This window comes from Lycorma delicatula, chromosome 4 (genome assembly GCF_047948215.1).
Source record: "Lycorma delicatula isolate Av1 chromosome 4, ASM4794821v1, whole genome shotgun sequence".
Classification (NCBI taxonomy): Eukaryota; Metazoa; Arthropoda; class Insecta; order Hemiptera; family Fulgoridae; genus Lycorma; species Lycorma delicatula.
In genome coordinates, this window is record NC_134458.1 from 15,144,403 (window position 1) to 15,162,515 (window position 18,113).

Here is an 18,113-nt window from a genome sequence, read left to right on the forward strand (position 1 = left end):
TACTGCAATGTGTTAAAAATAAATTATTTTTTAATAATTATCATCCAAACATGTTTGTACAAGCAAAATTAAAATGATAAAAAACGTACACATCAAATATTTAATATTTTTTCATGCAGTATTTTCAAATAGTTAACTATATGTTTGGAGAGTTTTTGTAAATATCGTAACAAAAAAATTATATTATGTAAGCTTAAACAAAATATTGACTAAAATAAAATTTGACAAAAATTGAAATATACAATTTCAACACAAATAAATTACACTATCATTATTACTGCATGCTAAGTTTTTGTTTTAATAAAAATTATGGGACTTCATACACTTACACTGCTAGTTTATGTTTTTCCGCTCTTTTTTACATTAATGATGAAATTTTCTTAAATGTAATTACCATCATTTTATGTATGCTACTACTGTATAAAACATTTTCTTATAATAATATATAGTAGTACAACAATAAAAAAAAATATAACCTCAAACTTTTAAATAACATGGAAATTTTGCTTCCAAAGGACATTTCAGAACTAGTGAGCAGTACATTCTTCAACGTAGTTGCATGTCATACTTTTTTCTTTTTCCTGTTTCGCCTCCGGTAACTACCATTTAGATAATTCTTCAGAGGATGAATGAGGATGATATGTATGAGTGTAAATGAAGTGTAGTCTTGTACATTCTCAGTTCGACCATTCCTGAGATGTGTGGTTAATTGAAACCCAACCACCAAAGAACACCGGTATCCACGATCTAGTATTCAAATTCGTGTAAAAATAACTAGCTTTACTAGGACTTGAATGCTGTAACTCTCGACTTCCAAATCAGCTGATTTGGGAAGACCAATAGACCAACCCGGTGGGGTTGCATGTCATACTGCAGGAAATGAATCATAATACTTTAGAATGATAAAAACTATGGTAACTTTAGTGAAGGTACTACTAATTTTAGCACTCATATGGGTTATTCTGAGCAATTACTTGACCAACTTAAAATTTAATTCATACTTTAATATACCATAGAGGTATGCTTAGCATCAGGGAAACACAGGATTTAAATGTCAGAAAGCAGGTTTGCACAGCAGGTGACCCATGCAAGGTCAAAGTCCACACCATGTTATTGGGACTCTAATCAATTAGTAATCAGTTTTGTGAGTTATCAATACCTGTTCAGATTGTAATCCATTCTGTGGAGAGGTTAGGGTTACAGTCAGAGTAAAGGTTAGACTTGAGTGCCGAGAAGTTACAGATAAATTATGAAGTTGGCAATACTTAAAACTCATGTTATAGGAAACTTGACCTAATTTATATTTAAACAGAAATATAACATAACAGAGAGAGAAGCATATAATTAAATGGCAGAGCGGAATGGAAGAACTGACATCGTCTCTTATACTGACAGTCAATATCCCTGTTCCACCAGAGAAGATTAAAGTGGGTTACCTGTTGGTTCGGGTACGACCGAGATTGCCCAACTTTTAAAGAAGAATAAACAATTCTCAGAATCTCTACCGAGCAGAAACTATAAAAAGACAATTAACTCACAGGACCTGGTTAAACCAGATGTATCTTTTGTCACTGCTACATCAAAACAAGTTCCTACAGATGTAGGTAATCAGCAGTGCGGATCCTGCAATGAGCTAAAAAAATTTGTTCAAATGTTATCTGACCAAGTTGCTTCACTTACAGCCACTATTTGTGAGCTGACTAGAACGAACAGAAAGTCGTTAGCTGCAGTTAAGTGAAACCAACAGAGGGATCCCTCTGAAAGTTCTAGTCCCCAAAGTTTTACCTATACGAGCAGGAGTAAACACAGTTGGCAGTAAGCAATTTAATAAGCTCCCTATTAAGGGAGCCCTCACAACCATCGCCTCTGGGATGTCATCTACAACATCCCATCCTTCAAAATCTCCTCCTCCATCACCTCATTTATTGGAGGATATGGTTGAGGAACCGCCTGACCCCAGAATATCAGAGTTCTTTAAAATAAAAAGTACAAAAAAGAAAATCCAGATCACCTACAACTAACTTTTTTCATATTTGCAATTATACATCTATATCTACCTTTAGTCATGAACATTTTTCAGTGGAATGATAGAGGTCTTCGGTCCCGCATTAAAGATATTAGAGTATTGATGCAAGCACATGAACCACTAATCATATGGTTAACACACCTTCTACAACAAGATCCAATAACACCCAGAGGCTATTTCTGTGAGGGATACGACTGTCTAGTAGACAGTAGAGAGAGTGGTGGAATTGCTATATTCATTAAGAATGAGGTGTTAGCTATAGGTATTCCACTAGCCACCCTTATTCCTGCTATTGCAGTGAAGGTCTCTATACCCCTTCAAACTGCATATTTGCAATTTGTATCTCTCACTTAAGTCTGAGTTCAGTGCTCTAGAAATCTCAATCTCATGCAAATAACATCACCATCGATAATAGTAGGAGACTTCAATGCCCACCATATTTCCTGGGGCTCATCTTTCTGCTCATCTCAAGGAAATATAATAAATAGAGTGAAACAAGACTTGTGCTTTTGTCTACTGAATGATGGGTCACACACATTCATGTCTTTATCATCTGATACATTGTCCAACATTGACCTCTCCGTATGCTCACCAAGTTTACTCCCTCATCTTAACTGGTCTGTTTGTGAAGACTTTCACGGCAGTGATCACAGGCCAATTATTATTGCTTTCGGTGTCGACCATGAGGTGAAAAAATGGCCACAGAAATGGATTGTTGAAAAGGTGGATTGGAACAGATACCATACAGCCTTCCAATCACAGTATGACGATGGTGCAGACATCCTTGATCAACTTTTTCCTCTTTTACGTCCATGATACTTGAAAATTCTAACAGATATATCCCACAAACATCGGGTAATCCTAACGTCCTTCTGTTCCATAGTAGAACAATGATTGCCAAAACACTATTAGCAATCGACGGCAGCGACTACGCAAATTTAACCGCAGGCCTGAAACTGAACATCTAAATTTATACCGCAGGACTAGAGCAGTACGCCGTCGATTATTCTTGGATGCTAACAGGAAGTCATGGATGAAATGTGTGAACACTATCTCACGTCTACTGTGTGGAAAAAGATCCATACAATTTGCAGATCACCAAAACAATCTATTCTCGGTCTTATTCATGAAGGAGAACAACTTTCATTATCTTCTGCAGTGGCAAATACCTTAGCAAAACCTTTCTGCTCGGCGTCTCTCATTTCATCATACAAAAACGATTTTCAGAGGTACAAGATTCAGACGGGATTATCATTAAACACTGGTGATTCGGTTGGCGAATTAAAAGCCCCATTCATATTCAATGAGTTGTCACACGCACTTAAAAACTCACATGACACTTCCCCTGGACCTGACAACATTCACCTCTGTATGCTTTCACAACTTCCTAATTCAGCGCTAACACATTTTTGAACATTTACAATGGTTTATTCTACGAACAAGTCTTCCCATTTGGCTGGTCAGAAGCTATTGTCATACCAGTACTAAAACCTGGTAATTACAAAGAAATGCCTCAAGCAACCCTATCTCCTATCTCCTTGACAAGCGTTTTACGCAAAGTAATGGAGAGAATGGTGAATCACAGGCTTACAAGGTACTTGGAGAGACATGGCCATTTATCTCCAGAAGACTGTGGTTTCCGACAACAACAATCTTCTATTGACCATTTAGTGTCATCAGAAAACAGCCATACAAAATGTTTTCCTACTTTGCCAGTGCCTCATCGTTATCTTCTTTGATGTCAAAAAGACGTATGTCACGGCCTGGTGATGCATTCTAAACACCCTCAAAGAATGGGGAATCAAGGGCAATATGCTTGTTTTTATCCAGGGTTTCTTAAATCACCGAATGTTTCGTGTTCATGTGGAAGATTCTCTCTCAGGTACCATCATCTTGGAGAATGGAGTGCCTCAAGGTAGTGTATTAAGTGCCACCTTATTTTCTATAGCCATTAACAGTATTATGAAATGTGTGCAGCAACCTGTCTTATGTTCTTTATTTGTTGAAGATTTTGCTACATACATTGTGTCCTTTTCAACACCCACAGCAGAGAGACTACTACAGAACATTATATCTCGCCTTAAAGCTTGGTCCAGGGTTACCAGCTACACGTTTTCACCTGATAAAACAAAATGTGTCGTTTTTCTTGGCTGCAGAACCCTTCCATTCTGCAAGTTTTTAGGTTTATTTTTTGATAGCCACCTTACTTGGGTCAAACATATCAAAGAACTAAAAACAAAATGTTCCAAACTTTTAGATATATTGCAAGTCGTTAGCAACACCAATTGGGGAGCCAATCCATCATGTATGATATGTTTTTATTATTCCTTAGTTCGTTCCCATTTAGATTATGGTTGTGTCATTTACTCTTCAGCTCATCATACCGTGCTTAAAATGCTGGATGCTGTACATCATGCTTTCCTACGCTTTGCCATAAGTGCACTGAGATCAAGCCCTGTCGCAAGCTTACTTAAGTGTGGTGAGCCATCAACACTTTGGGATAGACGGGACCAGCTTTTGTCATCTTATTTTGCCCATCTCAAAGGACAGCCAAATCATACGGATTTTGACTCAGTCTTTGGGAGTCCTAATTTACAAAGATATGAGAACCATCCATGTTGTACTGCACTTGTAGGTGTTCGTACTCGACGACTACTGCACCTTACAAATGTCAACACACCCTCTATTTTTCTAACATATCTGTGCTCATATCCTCCACAGAGAATCCACCTTATAAATTTTACGTTTGACTTGACGATATACAATAAAGGATCAACACCACCTACTATCTTTCAGCAAATGTTTCACTAAATTCTCTTCAAGATAAACCCAGACACAGTAGTATACACTAATGGATCGAAACAAAACGATACCATTGGTTGCGCATTATTTGTCAATGATAGAACTTATATGTTTGGTCTACCTGATATTACATGTGTTTACTGCTGAACTGTATGCTATAAATAAGGCTATGAATATCATTAACCCTGAGTACCGAAATATCCTTATTTGTAGCAACTCATGTAGTGCACTCCAAGTTTTAGAAGATTTTTACTCTAGACATCCTTTGGTCACTGAAATCTGTATTGCAAACGCTGAGTTGAACCATCGCAACACACAAGTGAGTTTCTGTTGGATTCCTAGCCAAGTGGAAATTCCAGGACCTCCTTTCACCACTAGTGTTGTGCTTCTGACTTTATTAATTGTATAAAACAGTCTCTTCAAGCAAAGTGGCGAGTTTACTGGACGGCTACCATTGATAATAAACTCTGGCACATTAAAGATTCTGTGTTGTCATGGGACTCCTCCTCATGCAGAAAAACTCATTGTGAGGAGTGGTCCTCTGTCGATTGCGGTTAGGACATACCAGTCACACATGAGTACCTTATGTCAGCACAACACGCACCACTATGCATACGATGCAACTGCCGCTTGACTGTGCGTCACATGCTTGTGGACTGCATATGTTATGCGGCATTGCGTTGTAAATTTAAATTATAGAGAAACATTCGTCAAATTTTTGGCAATAATACGGAAGGTTTAGACTGTGTTGCTATTTTTATAAGTGTTAACAAATTACACAAAATTTAAGATTGTAATATATGTTTTTTTTTTCTCATGATTAAGAATTATTTTAATCTGTTTATTTTTCTTTTCATTAAATTGTTTTAATTTTGACTTTTTTATTCGGTATCTGAGAAGGGACCTTTTACACCCCTCTAGGACTTTATTAATGTTTTATTTACATTTTATTTATTTATTTTTATTAAGTTTTAAATTTCATCTTAAGTTTCCCACTGTAATATTAGTTATACATTTTTTAGTGATATTAGTTTTAAGTTTTATTTCACTTTTAATAATTTAGTTTTTAACCTAGTTTTAGTTTTTATTTTAATTATAGTTTTTATGTTAGTATTTTAGTTCTGTAGTTGTAAATTTTTAGTGATTTTAGTTTTAAGTTTTATTTCACTCTAATATTTTAGTTTTTATGTTAATTATTGTTTTTTGTCTTTCTGTTATCCGAGAAGGCACCCTTTACACCCTTCTTGCACTTTATTAAATTCTGTTTATTATTAGTTAAATTTTAGTTTTTAGCTGTGACATTAGTTGTAAGTTTTAGACTAGTTTTTTCTTTTATTTTTTAATAAAAAAAATGTTATACCAGGTGATGATAATATGAAAGTGTTTTTCACCCTCAAAAAAAAAAAATGACACGAGACTACATTACCATATTCTGTGCTATTGGTCATGTTATGGTGGAAAATCACCTTATGATGAGTGCTGTCAGTCGTCAGTCATCTTCAACGGCCGACTCTAAATTCATTTGATAACTTTTAGGTTAGGTTAGGTTAGGGTCTCCACAATTCCTCCCCACAAAACTAACTTTAACTCTAACCTCTCTCCACAGAATGGATTACCCACTATCCACATCTGCTTTCTGACATTTAGATGCTGTATTTTTTCTGATATTAAGCATATTTACTATGGTATATTAAAAATATGAAAAAATTTAAGTCTATCAAGTAATTACTCAGAATTACTCCAATACCTTTTTTGAACAAAAATGACCATGTAACAGGTAAGTGCATCACTCGTAATTTATAAATAATTTTATCACACTGTTTAACAAACTACATTTAACATTTTAGGAATAAAATTAAGTATGGTTATTATCATTAAATATCAACAAATTGATTATTTTTCAATGAATATTTAAATGTAATTTAATGAAAATATAAATCTAATGAACCATTTGCAATAAACTGTTTTAAACAATCGTATAATTTGAATTTAACATTTCATCAGAACTCCCAATTAGAATAAGTTACAATTCTCTCTCACTCTTTGTGTTTGTGTGCACACAAACACACACGCACACTGATCTTTTAATCTTCTGCTACACTGTTCATACTGGTAATCTGACAGTGAAAACAACTTATCAAAAAAACGGTAAATTAATTTATAGGAAATAATTAAGAGTAAGTCATACCGATAATTTAAGAGTAATTAATACACTTTTAAAGATATCTTATTGCTTATTACAAATAATCCTCATTCACTGCTTGTTCCCAGTATCCTTTACAACCTGCTTTATGGTCAAAAATAAATATACATTGTAGGGATTTTTTATTAACCAAGCACCTAGTTCGTCTACAGTAGCTTCATAATTTTAAAATCCTATTTCCAGTTATTAATACTTAAGAACTTATTACAAAGATTATATGATGATATGGTGGCAGTACACAAATAGTATTCAAAACCAAGCCACCGTTTATAAAATATTATATGTGCTATACTCTACACTACTGCAGTGAAAAATATTTTAAGGGTAAACAGGATAACTTAGTAAAATATTGCCAACAAATGAACAAACATCAAATAAATTATTTCAAAATGCACTAAATGTTACCACTTTAAAGCAGCCATCGTTGATACCTGGCATTCAGGTAGCGCATCGTTCATCACAAAGAGCCAGTTTACTCAACAAACAGATGAGAAAATGTTCACCAACCACTTGTTTGAACTTAACAGCTACTGAAATAAGTGGTTCAAAAGAGCGTATAGGCAGTTTTGGAAAAGAAATTAAAAACTAAAATAAAAAATATGCAAAACAGTTCTTTTAAACTTTATAAACAATCAATAATGATGAAAAAATGAAACAAAATAGTTAATTACTTATATGTAGTTCATCAAGTATATTTTTGAACGTTAATACCTGTGATCATTTAGCAGCTTTACAAGTATAAACAAAGGAAATGCTGCTGCCAGTCAGCTGAAAGATTAACAACATACTAGCCACTGCAATTCAATAGCAACGTAATGATTGCAGTAATTAAACAGTGTACTACACTACACATAGGAACACTTTTACGTCACTAACCTAATTGTATAAATTGATACAGATTAACAGTCAAAAACTTGTCCGTTATAAATAATCACCGTCAGTGTCATAAATAAATAATAGGCTAAATGTATTTCAAGATACAAACTTAAAAAAAAAACCCAAGAAAAAACATAAATCCTCCAAAGTGTACGAATCAAGCAATAACTTCACAAAACATCTGAGAACAAACAACAGAAACGTACAAACTTCAACCGAATACGATTTAGATAACTCGTACAAAATATTTAACGCCAAGCAAGAACCAATGTGAAATGCAAAGAGAATATGTATTTTCTGTAGGTTTCTTAAAACCAAAGAGAAATTTTTTTCACTAGTTTATTCACTTCCTAAAACACAATGTATATTTAAGTTTTAAACTTTAAAATTAATTTATTTTATTTTTTGGAATTAACTTATAATTTTGTTGTATAGTTACTCTTCTTTTTATAGCTGTCGTTAGGCTGGATTTACGCTATTTTCGACAACTTTTCGTTCTATGAAAATTTGTTAATGCTAGTATATTTATTGCATAGCTATCATCAGTTGATAGTGTTTACGATTTTTGTCTTCCTCAACAGTTATCACTCTTTATTACGAAATTAAATAAATATGGATGCCTTAACACATACGATTCGCCAACCTAGTACGCTTAAAAAAAAAAAAAAAAAATGTACCGGTATGGCAAGATTTTACCATAAAATTTCTCTCCTCTCCTATTTGTCTTAAAATTCTTCCTGACGAATTTTATCAACCCATCTAACTTTTAACATCGTCATGCAACACTATGTTTAAAAGGCTGCCATTCTCTTCATATTTGTTTTTCCATTACCCATATTTCACAAGCATAACACACTACATTCCATATTTATATTTAAAGAATTTCTTTGTTACAAGCAGACATTTTGCATAAAAGCTCTTCAAAGTTACACAAATTTTGCAGTCTCAAGTATTACGTTATTCTACCTAAATATTTATTTATTCTTCATTGTTTCCCCTTTTGTCATATTTCATCATCTTTAATCTATTATTTACTTTTAGAGTGAAATTTTCCCCCAGCAATAAATCAGTTATTCAGTATTTCTTGTAACTCGCTTTTTCTCTTGTCAATAGAGCAATGCCATCAGCAAATCTGAACATCTTTATTTTCTTACTTCTGTCTGTTACACCACTGTTAATTCAAGTTTGTACTTCAATTAAAAGGTGAAAAGCAACAGAGTAGATTATGTTTTGCCACCATACCTTTCTGACGCAGAGCTTGCTTTTATTCATTTTCTACTCACTGATATATTATTCAAGTAAATATCTATTTTTTCTCTGTTATTTAATTTTTTATACACCTTCCTGTTCTATATTATCAAATGCCTTCTCCAGATGTACAACTGCTTTGTTCTTCTTAAACCTGCCTTCTAAGATTGGTTTGAGGACCAGAATGCCCAGTCTTGTTATCATTCTCTTTCTCTAACAGCAAACTGGTATCTTTATCCAGTTTTCATCATGTTTTATTGGCTAATAAATTTTCCAGGTATTTTTTATGCTCAAGATAATTTCTCAAAGAGTGGCAATATATGCATTAATCTAGTGCTTTTTATGGTAACATATTCCAAACAGTCAATATAATTAACCAGTATCATGCAACAGTTATTATTAAATTTGTTGTAAATAATCCAGGACAATCTATGTTTATATCTGAAACTATTTACTACAGTAAATAAAAAGTTTCCAGGATGGTTGGAACTATAGAATCACACAATCTCTAGTCTGAGAGCGCTTGTCAAGTTACCACAATGCTAGTTTAACTCTCTGATATACAATATATATCTTCAGCATATTTAATATATTGTCTACATTGAGCATGTACAAAGACAGCATGCTTTATTTTTTAAAAGAATAATAAATTAAACATAAATCAAATGCACTGCTTGCCATCTTACAGAGAATTTTTAATCATATCAAAAAAGTCCATTAATTTCACCTACTTCACCATACACAAAAAACTGGAGACTGTTGATAAACCTCTCTCTTTACAAATTGTTTTTTGAAGCAAATTCCTACATCTGTAATATTACATAGGTCCTGAGTTTGCTTCTTCATTTTTCCAGGTAATCTCAAGAACTGCTAAACCAATATGATAAAATGTCCATACTGTTTTAAAAGTTTTCTTTCCATAAGCTACATATTAATTATGGAACTCTCTATAATAATAACTGTGTTAATAATATATACATTGAAAATAGAATCTAATTGTGAGAAAAACATTCTTCACACATCCACAAAAATGAAAGCTCATTTCAATAGGTCCAGATGTGTACTACCATTAGAGTTTAAAAGCCTTTGAACTGCCATAATAAAATGAAATGCTCTGATGTGAAATTTTCTTTCTCAAAGTACATTCTACATTCAGAAAAAAATAAAATACCATGTTGGAGAAGGAAGCTGTCATTTGCTCTCCAGCCCCATAAATTATCAAAAATTCAACTACTGTGATACTCAATTTTTCTTTTTTAAAATGAGTTCTATTTTAAAAAAAATAAAAATCACACATGAAAAGGGAAACTTATGCTTTCATGCTCACCAAAGGACCCAAAGCCCTTACCTCCCACAATTAACACAAATTAAAATATAAGGATATTCAAACTGCTATTTTTTCCCCCCCAAAAAATCTCTTAACATAAGAAAAAGGATAACTGTGCCAACAGTTTCAGGCTCCATCACCTCATGAATCTACACCCTGTAGCTCCTAAATTAACAAACACTGAAGCATTGTGAAACTTTTCTTCCCAAATACAGGGCGTTTCATAATGTTCTTCGGAGTTTCGAAAATTCATTAACAAAAAACTATTTCACTCAAGAATAAAACAAGTACTGCATGAAAGAGTACTTCAAATAGTTTTTTCCACATATACTAGGCAGTTAGTAAACCATTTGCTTGCTAGGCGTCGACAGTAGAGAAAATGGCTGCCACGGGAAGCGAGAAGTCGTTTTGTGTGTTGGAATTTCACTTGTCAAAGTCAGTCATTTCTGTGCAACGTCCGTTTCGGTTGAAATTTCATAACGAGCCACCAAGTGACAATTCAATTCGTGCATAGTATAAACAATTCAGTGAAACTGGTTGCTTGTGCAAGCGAAAATCAACTGGTCGTCGATCAACCTCAGAAGTCAATGTAGAACGTGTGCGTGCAAGTTTCATTCGCAGCCCGTCAAAATTGACTGCGCCTGCAGGCAGAGAATTAGGAATTCCGAAAACAACAGTGTGAAAAGTTCTCCGTAAACGTTTATTGTGCAAACCGTACAATCTTCAATTATTCCAGTCTTTCTGATGGAGATAAAACACGTGGGCTCGATTTTTGTTTACAGTTACAGGAAAAGATGTTGTTAGATGAAGGTTTTGTAAACAAGATACTTTTCAGCGATGAAGCTACTTTCCACATTAGCGGCAAAGTAAACCGTCATAACGTGCGAGTTTCGGGAACTGAAAACCCACACGCTTATGTGGAACACATTCGGGATTCTCCGAAAGTAAACGTTTTTTGTGCGATCTCTCGTGATGCAGTGTATGGGCCGTTCTTTTTTATGGAAACGACAGTAACCGGCATGATATACCTGGATATGTTACAATTATGGCTTATGCCTCAGCTACTCAACGACTTCATTTTCCAGCAAGATGGTTGTCCTGCACATTTTCATAACGAGGTTCGACAGTACCTTAACACAACATTGCCTCGGCGCTGGATAGGACGTGCGTCTGAAGAAGACGCTTACACTTGTATGTATAAAAAGTGTTTCGGGATGTATTAGCTAAACTTCAGGACACCAAAATGAGTAAAAACGTTAATATCGACATAAGTCCTATTTTGATTTATTTTCTTTCTGGATGCCATTTTGTAATTTTCAACAAAAAATTTATTTCTCACAAACAGGTACACCTACTTTAATTAAATTTACCAAATCTAAGCCTAGTGTTGTTCTATTAAAAAAATTTCAAAATGGTAGCCATCTTAATTTTTTAATCGTCAATATCTTTGTAATTATTTGTTTGATCAAATTTTTACTTATTATAAAATTTATTAAGCATTGTATTTTGAACAAAATGACATCTCATTTGTAACATTGACAAACAATTGAGTTATTGCAGACAATTAACCCAACAGTAGGGGGTGCAAGGTGATAAATATTAATTTACTATTATTATTATTAATAATTTTTATTAAATTTAGTGAAGAAGATAAAAACAGGCAAAATATTAATTCTTATTACATTTAGTGGAGGAAATAAAAACATGCAAAAAATTATCAGTTTGCATTACGGTGCGCACACATACTATAAATGAGGTGTCATTTTATTCAAAATAAAATGCTTAATACATTTTGTAATAAGTAAAAATTTGGTCAAACAAATAATTACAAGGATACTGAAGATTAAAAAAATGTAAGATGGCCACCATTTTGAAAGCAACATTTAAACAATTTTTTATTTTGTAGAACAAGACACTTGTCAGATTTGCTAAATTTAATTAAAGTAGGTTTACCAGTTCCTGAGAAATAATTTTTTTGTTGAAAATCACAAAATGGTGTCCAGAAGGAAAACAAAGCAAACTAGCACTTACGTTGATATGTACTTTGTTTGCTCATTTGGTGTCCTGAATAAGTTCTTGAAGTTCAGTTAATACATCCTGAAACATCCAATATATTACATTTCTCAAATGTAATCCCTTCAATATAAATAAAATGTTGGGGAACTAGAAACAAAAAATAAAAATTTGTCAACTATTAAGGCCAGTTCTCAACTATGTAAACGAACCACAGAAAGTAGAGAACTAACCACTTCTCTGCCTTCATAATTTATGGTGTGACTAACTGATATAATGTGGGTATTTATCATTAGCATCAAAAATTTCTACCATTTACCTGTAATAATTATTAAATTCTGTCATTTCTATTGGTATGAGTAGTAAGAGCGAACAGGATGGATTTTTAGAGCATACTTTTCATATTTCTTTGATACTTATTTAAAAAAATTGAAACTTTTTTTAAGTTTATATTTCTTAAAAAATATACACTTTTTTAAATAACATTATTAAGTTGCAATGGTTTTATTGTATATATACAAGTAACAGTACTTCTGTGTAAAAATTGAATCTTTTAAATAAAGGAGTACCATACTAGCCCTCTAAAATCTTCTGGAAACAAATTTTTATGTAATTAGAAAGTGAATGGTACTTTAATTAGTTAAGAATAAAATCACTTCTTATAAAACTGAAAGGAATAAAACAAGCATAATAAATAAATTTTTATTTTATTACAGAAAATAATCAGCACAAACAAAAATAATGATTTTAATAAATTATTTCAATACACAATCAATAAAAAAAAACCTTCTTTAAATGTTACAATACTACCTGTTACATATCATACAATACATTATCAATACCCAATCATATTTTAAGCAATATTAACTAAACATTTTTAAGGAAAAAGAATAAAAATTGAAAGTTAACTACACATTCTTATAAGACTTAAACAAAAAAATAAATCGACAAACAGCCCATGATGAGCCAAAATTAGATGTTGTTATTATATGGATGCGTAACTTTGAAATGACTGGAGAATATTTTTTACTGCATTATTTTAAACAGCTGAACTGAAAAGTATAAAGTAGGCAAAACAATTGCATACAGACAGAGAATTATATAAGTGACAAGAAAGATAATTTACTGGAAGGAGTTGGAACAACAAAGGGATAAATTCATTCATACGTTCTAGTATTCTTACAGTTTGTATTTTAGGATAAGTGCATTACTTGACAGTTTCTGAGTTGGTCCACAGGTATTTCCCGATCAGACAACACCAAAGATGTACTGACTCAGCAGATCCTAGCATCCCTAGCACGGAGGACCTAGCACAGGGTCAGAACTACACTACAAAATATATAATAAAAATAAAAGATCAAGGGTAATGTAAAGAGGTGGACGGTAAGATAGTACAGTCTTTTTTCAGAGAAACTGCAAAACGAGATAAACAATCCACCAGAGGAAAGCTAAGACTCCGTAAAGGCAGTAAGGGCCTGTCAATCCTCCAGGAGGTCTGGGCATTTTTATCCAGATGGCAGCAGTACACTAATCGACTAGTTTTAATTAACTGGTTTAAGTACATGCTGTAACAAAAATTTATTTTCCTGCAGGAATTAGAGTTACCTGACAACAGATGTAGTTACTGAAGAAATGGAATGGAATGCAAAGGTATCAGGGGATATTTTATCCCCACTATTCATTGCAGAGCCTGGATGTCAGTCCCTTGCTGCTGGGTCATTCTAATAAATTAGTGGGTGTTTATTTTTAGTGGCAGTTATTTATGTTTTTTTCTTAGTTTAAGAGTTTCTGAAAGATCACCCTTGCCCATCCTGGAAACGTGTGACTTTAGAGGTTGGTTTGTCTGGCATTTCCCCCACCACCACCCCATTCGGTCACCCTAAAGCGTAACACCAAATGTCTGTACCACAAACAGCTACTGCGCCTCAAAATGGTTTAGCGACCAATATCCTAATTAGCTCCTTGAGCTTACCTAACTGCGTGAACAGAATAAGTGTGGTGGCCTATACCTTTCTTTCTTTCCTGTTTAGCCTCCGATAACTACCGTTTAGATAATTCTTCAGAGGAGTGGTGGCCTATATCACTTGCTTGCCATATAACTAAAATGGGTAGGCGCACTCCGTCTACATACTAAAATATATTACTTGTCAATAAATTAAAATTTATTCCATCAAACACAGCAATTTGCTGAATGCCAGCAAGTACCTGTCCACCATATTTTAGTGCCTGGAGCTATATTTCACCAATGGCCAGCCATTTCTCGAGGGCAGCTTCCTACAGCAAACGGTAGGAGTCTTATATCCTTTAAACTACTGATGCTGGTTGAACAAAGCAATGGCATCAAGGAAATCCCACACGGTCCGACAATGCGGCTCATGCCACCTTGACTCACCGCTTATGAGTGGCCAATTTTCCCCTTGACCTCTAAGTTCCAGCATGGCCTGCATTCTGGCCCCTCCAAGAGCTGGGTAGTCAAACATCATGTGTTCATTCGACTGAACCTCCCCGCAAATGGACAGCTCATCAGCTGCCAGGTGAAACTGAAACAAATATTGGTTCAAATTTGAAGAAGCATACCATCACCCAGATCCTGTATAAATCTATGCAAGGACCTTCCCTTAGTCATGGCATGCCATGCTTCTATCGTGAGGCTGTAAAGCCTCATTCACAGGTGGGAGATGGGCAAATGTTCGAAATTTAGAACCAGTGCATTGTGATCACTGTTCTGTTCGGGTACAGGTCCAGCTTGAAACCGTATTCCAAATACCTCGGCCTCACTACTTTTTTGCAATCTCCACATGGCCGCCCAAACTTTCACCACTAAATCGATTGGGAGAGCCTTTCCCAATATGATGGTAGCCTCGTAGGAGGTTGTTTTAAACACACCAGTGCATATGATTAAGGTTCTGTGCTGGGCACTCCTTAAATTTTGTTTAAGTACTCGATTTCTTTCCAACTTAAACGGTTTGCACCCAAACGGACGCAGCATAAGAACTCATACTTTCGAAGACACCTCAGTACACCATGTACAAATGACAGCCCGTAAACCTTCCGAGCAATCCTCCTACGCTTGTGCATTACAGAAACGGCATCCTCTGCTTCTTGTTTAATGTAGCTGCTAAACAGCAATTCTTATCAAACAAAACAACTCGGCTGATTACACAGTCTATATATTTAATGTGCGGGTTCCAACTGAACAATAATTTGTCTGTACCCTTGAGAAGCATGTACTTTGTCTTGGGCACAGAAATCTTTAAATTTTGCATATCCATCCAGCCTTCTGCGGTTGACAAAGCCGCATGTGCTCAATCTTCTAGCTGTCGTGTGAGTTACCACAAACTAATAAAAGACAGTCATCGGCGAAAGATGTGACCACTTCTGGGAATGTCAATCCAAGAAATCTGTCAGGTTCCACAGCAAGGGACCGAGAACGAAACCCTGTGGGCTTCCCCTGGTGACGGATTTTTCCAAAACTAGGTGTGCATCTTTAAACACAGTCATGCGGTTAGACACGTACCACGGCCTGCAGGACTATGGGAACAATGCGGCATTCTAACTCATAGAGAACAGAACTCCAACACAAGGAAGGAAATGCTGCCTCTATGTCAATAAAAATTGCCAAAACAAATTTACAGTCGGCGCTTTCCACTTCAGCAAGAGCATTTAAAATGCAATCCTCGGTGCCAACCCCTTTCATGAAGCTGTACTGGCCGCGATTTAGAAAATTGTTCATATCGATGTTTTCCCAGAGCCATTACACAAACAGCCTTTCAAGCAACTTGCCAATTACTGAGAAGAGGCTGATGGGTCGACAACTGCCGACCACACTCAAGATCCTTTACTGATTTTAAGAGCACCCTCACCAAAGCCACCTTCTAAAATGCCGGAAAGCAACCCCAGCTAAGACACTCAGAGAACAGCCTGCCAAGTGGCTCTCTTATGACAGGCAGTGGATGATAGAAAATATCTGGGTCAAGTTGATAAATCCCCGGTGACTTTCGAGAAACTACTCGGTCTATATCTACAGGATCCACAGCCTGCCCACCAGGGTATGGTGTCTTACCCGCCCTGATGCCGACTTCTGCTTCTCCTTTCAGAGCATCTGGAAACAGAGTATCCAGGAACGCCTGGTAAGTCGCCACAGATGTTAAAGTGTGGTCTTGACCACCAAACCCACATTGAACACTGGACAGCACTTGCAATAGCTTTGGCCGGTAAAATGACTTCGCGAGCTGCCAGGGGCTGCGCTGCAACCCACCTGCGCATGGAATCTTGCCGAAACTTGAGTTTGGCTTCCTTGATGGCATGAACATACTCATTACGGGTGCGCCAGTAAATCCACAGACCCTCAGCGCGTACGTCATCAATGATAATCCCCGTTAGGGGGTGACACTGGTATCTTCTACGCTCAGTTCTAACTCTTGCTACTGTGGCAAAGGAGACAGGCTTCTTAACCTTCTCCTCCACCCGTTTAATATGTTTATGGAGTTCTTTAAGAGCTTTACTCATCACCAGCTGAAAATCCCTGACTCCCTCCACCACCTGGTCCACTTTACCGGAAAGCCTTGACACAACCATATCAATGGCCCAGTTGGCACCATGGAGGCTTTCGCACCTTAAAGCCAGTTCAGCAACCAAAAGACTACATTCAAACAGGTAAGAGTCGACTAACTGCCGATCCTCCACCGAAATCCAAGACTCCTTCTTTAAGGAGAATTAGTCCATGCGGACCGCACCTCCTCGATCCTCTAAAAACCATCAGCTCCAGAGCTAGAAAAAATTCAAATAAGCCATCTCTCAAAGAAAAATCATGGAAACTGTATTCTGGGACCAAAAGGGTGTGCTTTTGATTGATTTCATGAAACCTGGAACATCCATCATATCATAAGTCTATTATGAAACACTTTATAAACTGTGTTATGTCATTAAAAATCGATAACTGGGAATGCTGTGATCAGGAAGATCAGGAGATCAATGGCCAAACCGATTTAGATATATGACCCTATGTTGGAATTTTTATGTTTGCAGAAGTGTCACAGGCTATACATATATATATAAATATATGTAGTAGTGGAGATTTGACAGTTGAAGCACAAACTTTAATGAAATGGATTAATGAACTGTGAGCCTCTATCACTGTGTGAGCCGGGTTTGAACTAAATGATTCAAATTAATAGAATGAATAATATTACAAAAATAATAGAATTAAATTTATGTTAAATAAAATAATATTAAAAGATTTCTGTTTAATAATAATGGGGTTCCCGTGGGGGCTATGCTTGAGGTGAAGCGAGCACCTTGTGCGAGGCCATACCAATCATCAACTGCTAACAAACAGGGTGCGCCTGGAGTGCTTTTTTGGGAGGTGCAATGGGGCGCTCTAATGTTTCTGCAAACAATCATCTAATTTTCAAAATTCAAAAGGAATATTTGTTAGTATGAAGGCTAACTTTAGCATGCATAAGGTACACTCTTGATCTAACAGATCATGGTTACTTGGAAATGTTATTATATCTTTACAACCAATCTTCTGATTTTCAAAATTCAAACAGGGTATTTGCTACTATAATACAAAATCATGATTGAATCAAACCAGAACAAAAATTAACTGATGTACT

General features: G+C 35.3%; 1 protein-coding gene across 5 annotated transcripts in view; it reads right to left on the minus strand.

Annotated features, from left to right (window-relative positions):
• LOC142323132 (regulator of nonsense transcripts 2-like) overlaps positions 1-8,177 on the minus strand; it is a 115,000-nt gene extending 106,823 nt beyond the window's left edge. For 3 of the 5 annotated variants that reach the window (XM_075362374.1, XM_075362373.1, XM_075362369.1), the window contains exon 1: positions 7,743-8,177. The gene's annotated coding sequence lies outside the window, so the exon portion shown is untranslated. Of the gene's footprint in view, positions 1-7,436; positions 7,580-7,742 lie in introns of those variants that run through there. The other 2 variants (XM_075362370.1, XM_075362372.1) reach the window with 2 other exon arrangements.
• Between the last annotated feature and the right edge of the window lie 9,936 nt (positions 8,178-18,113).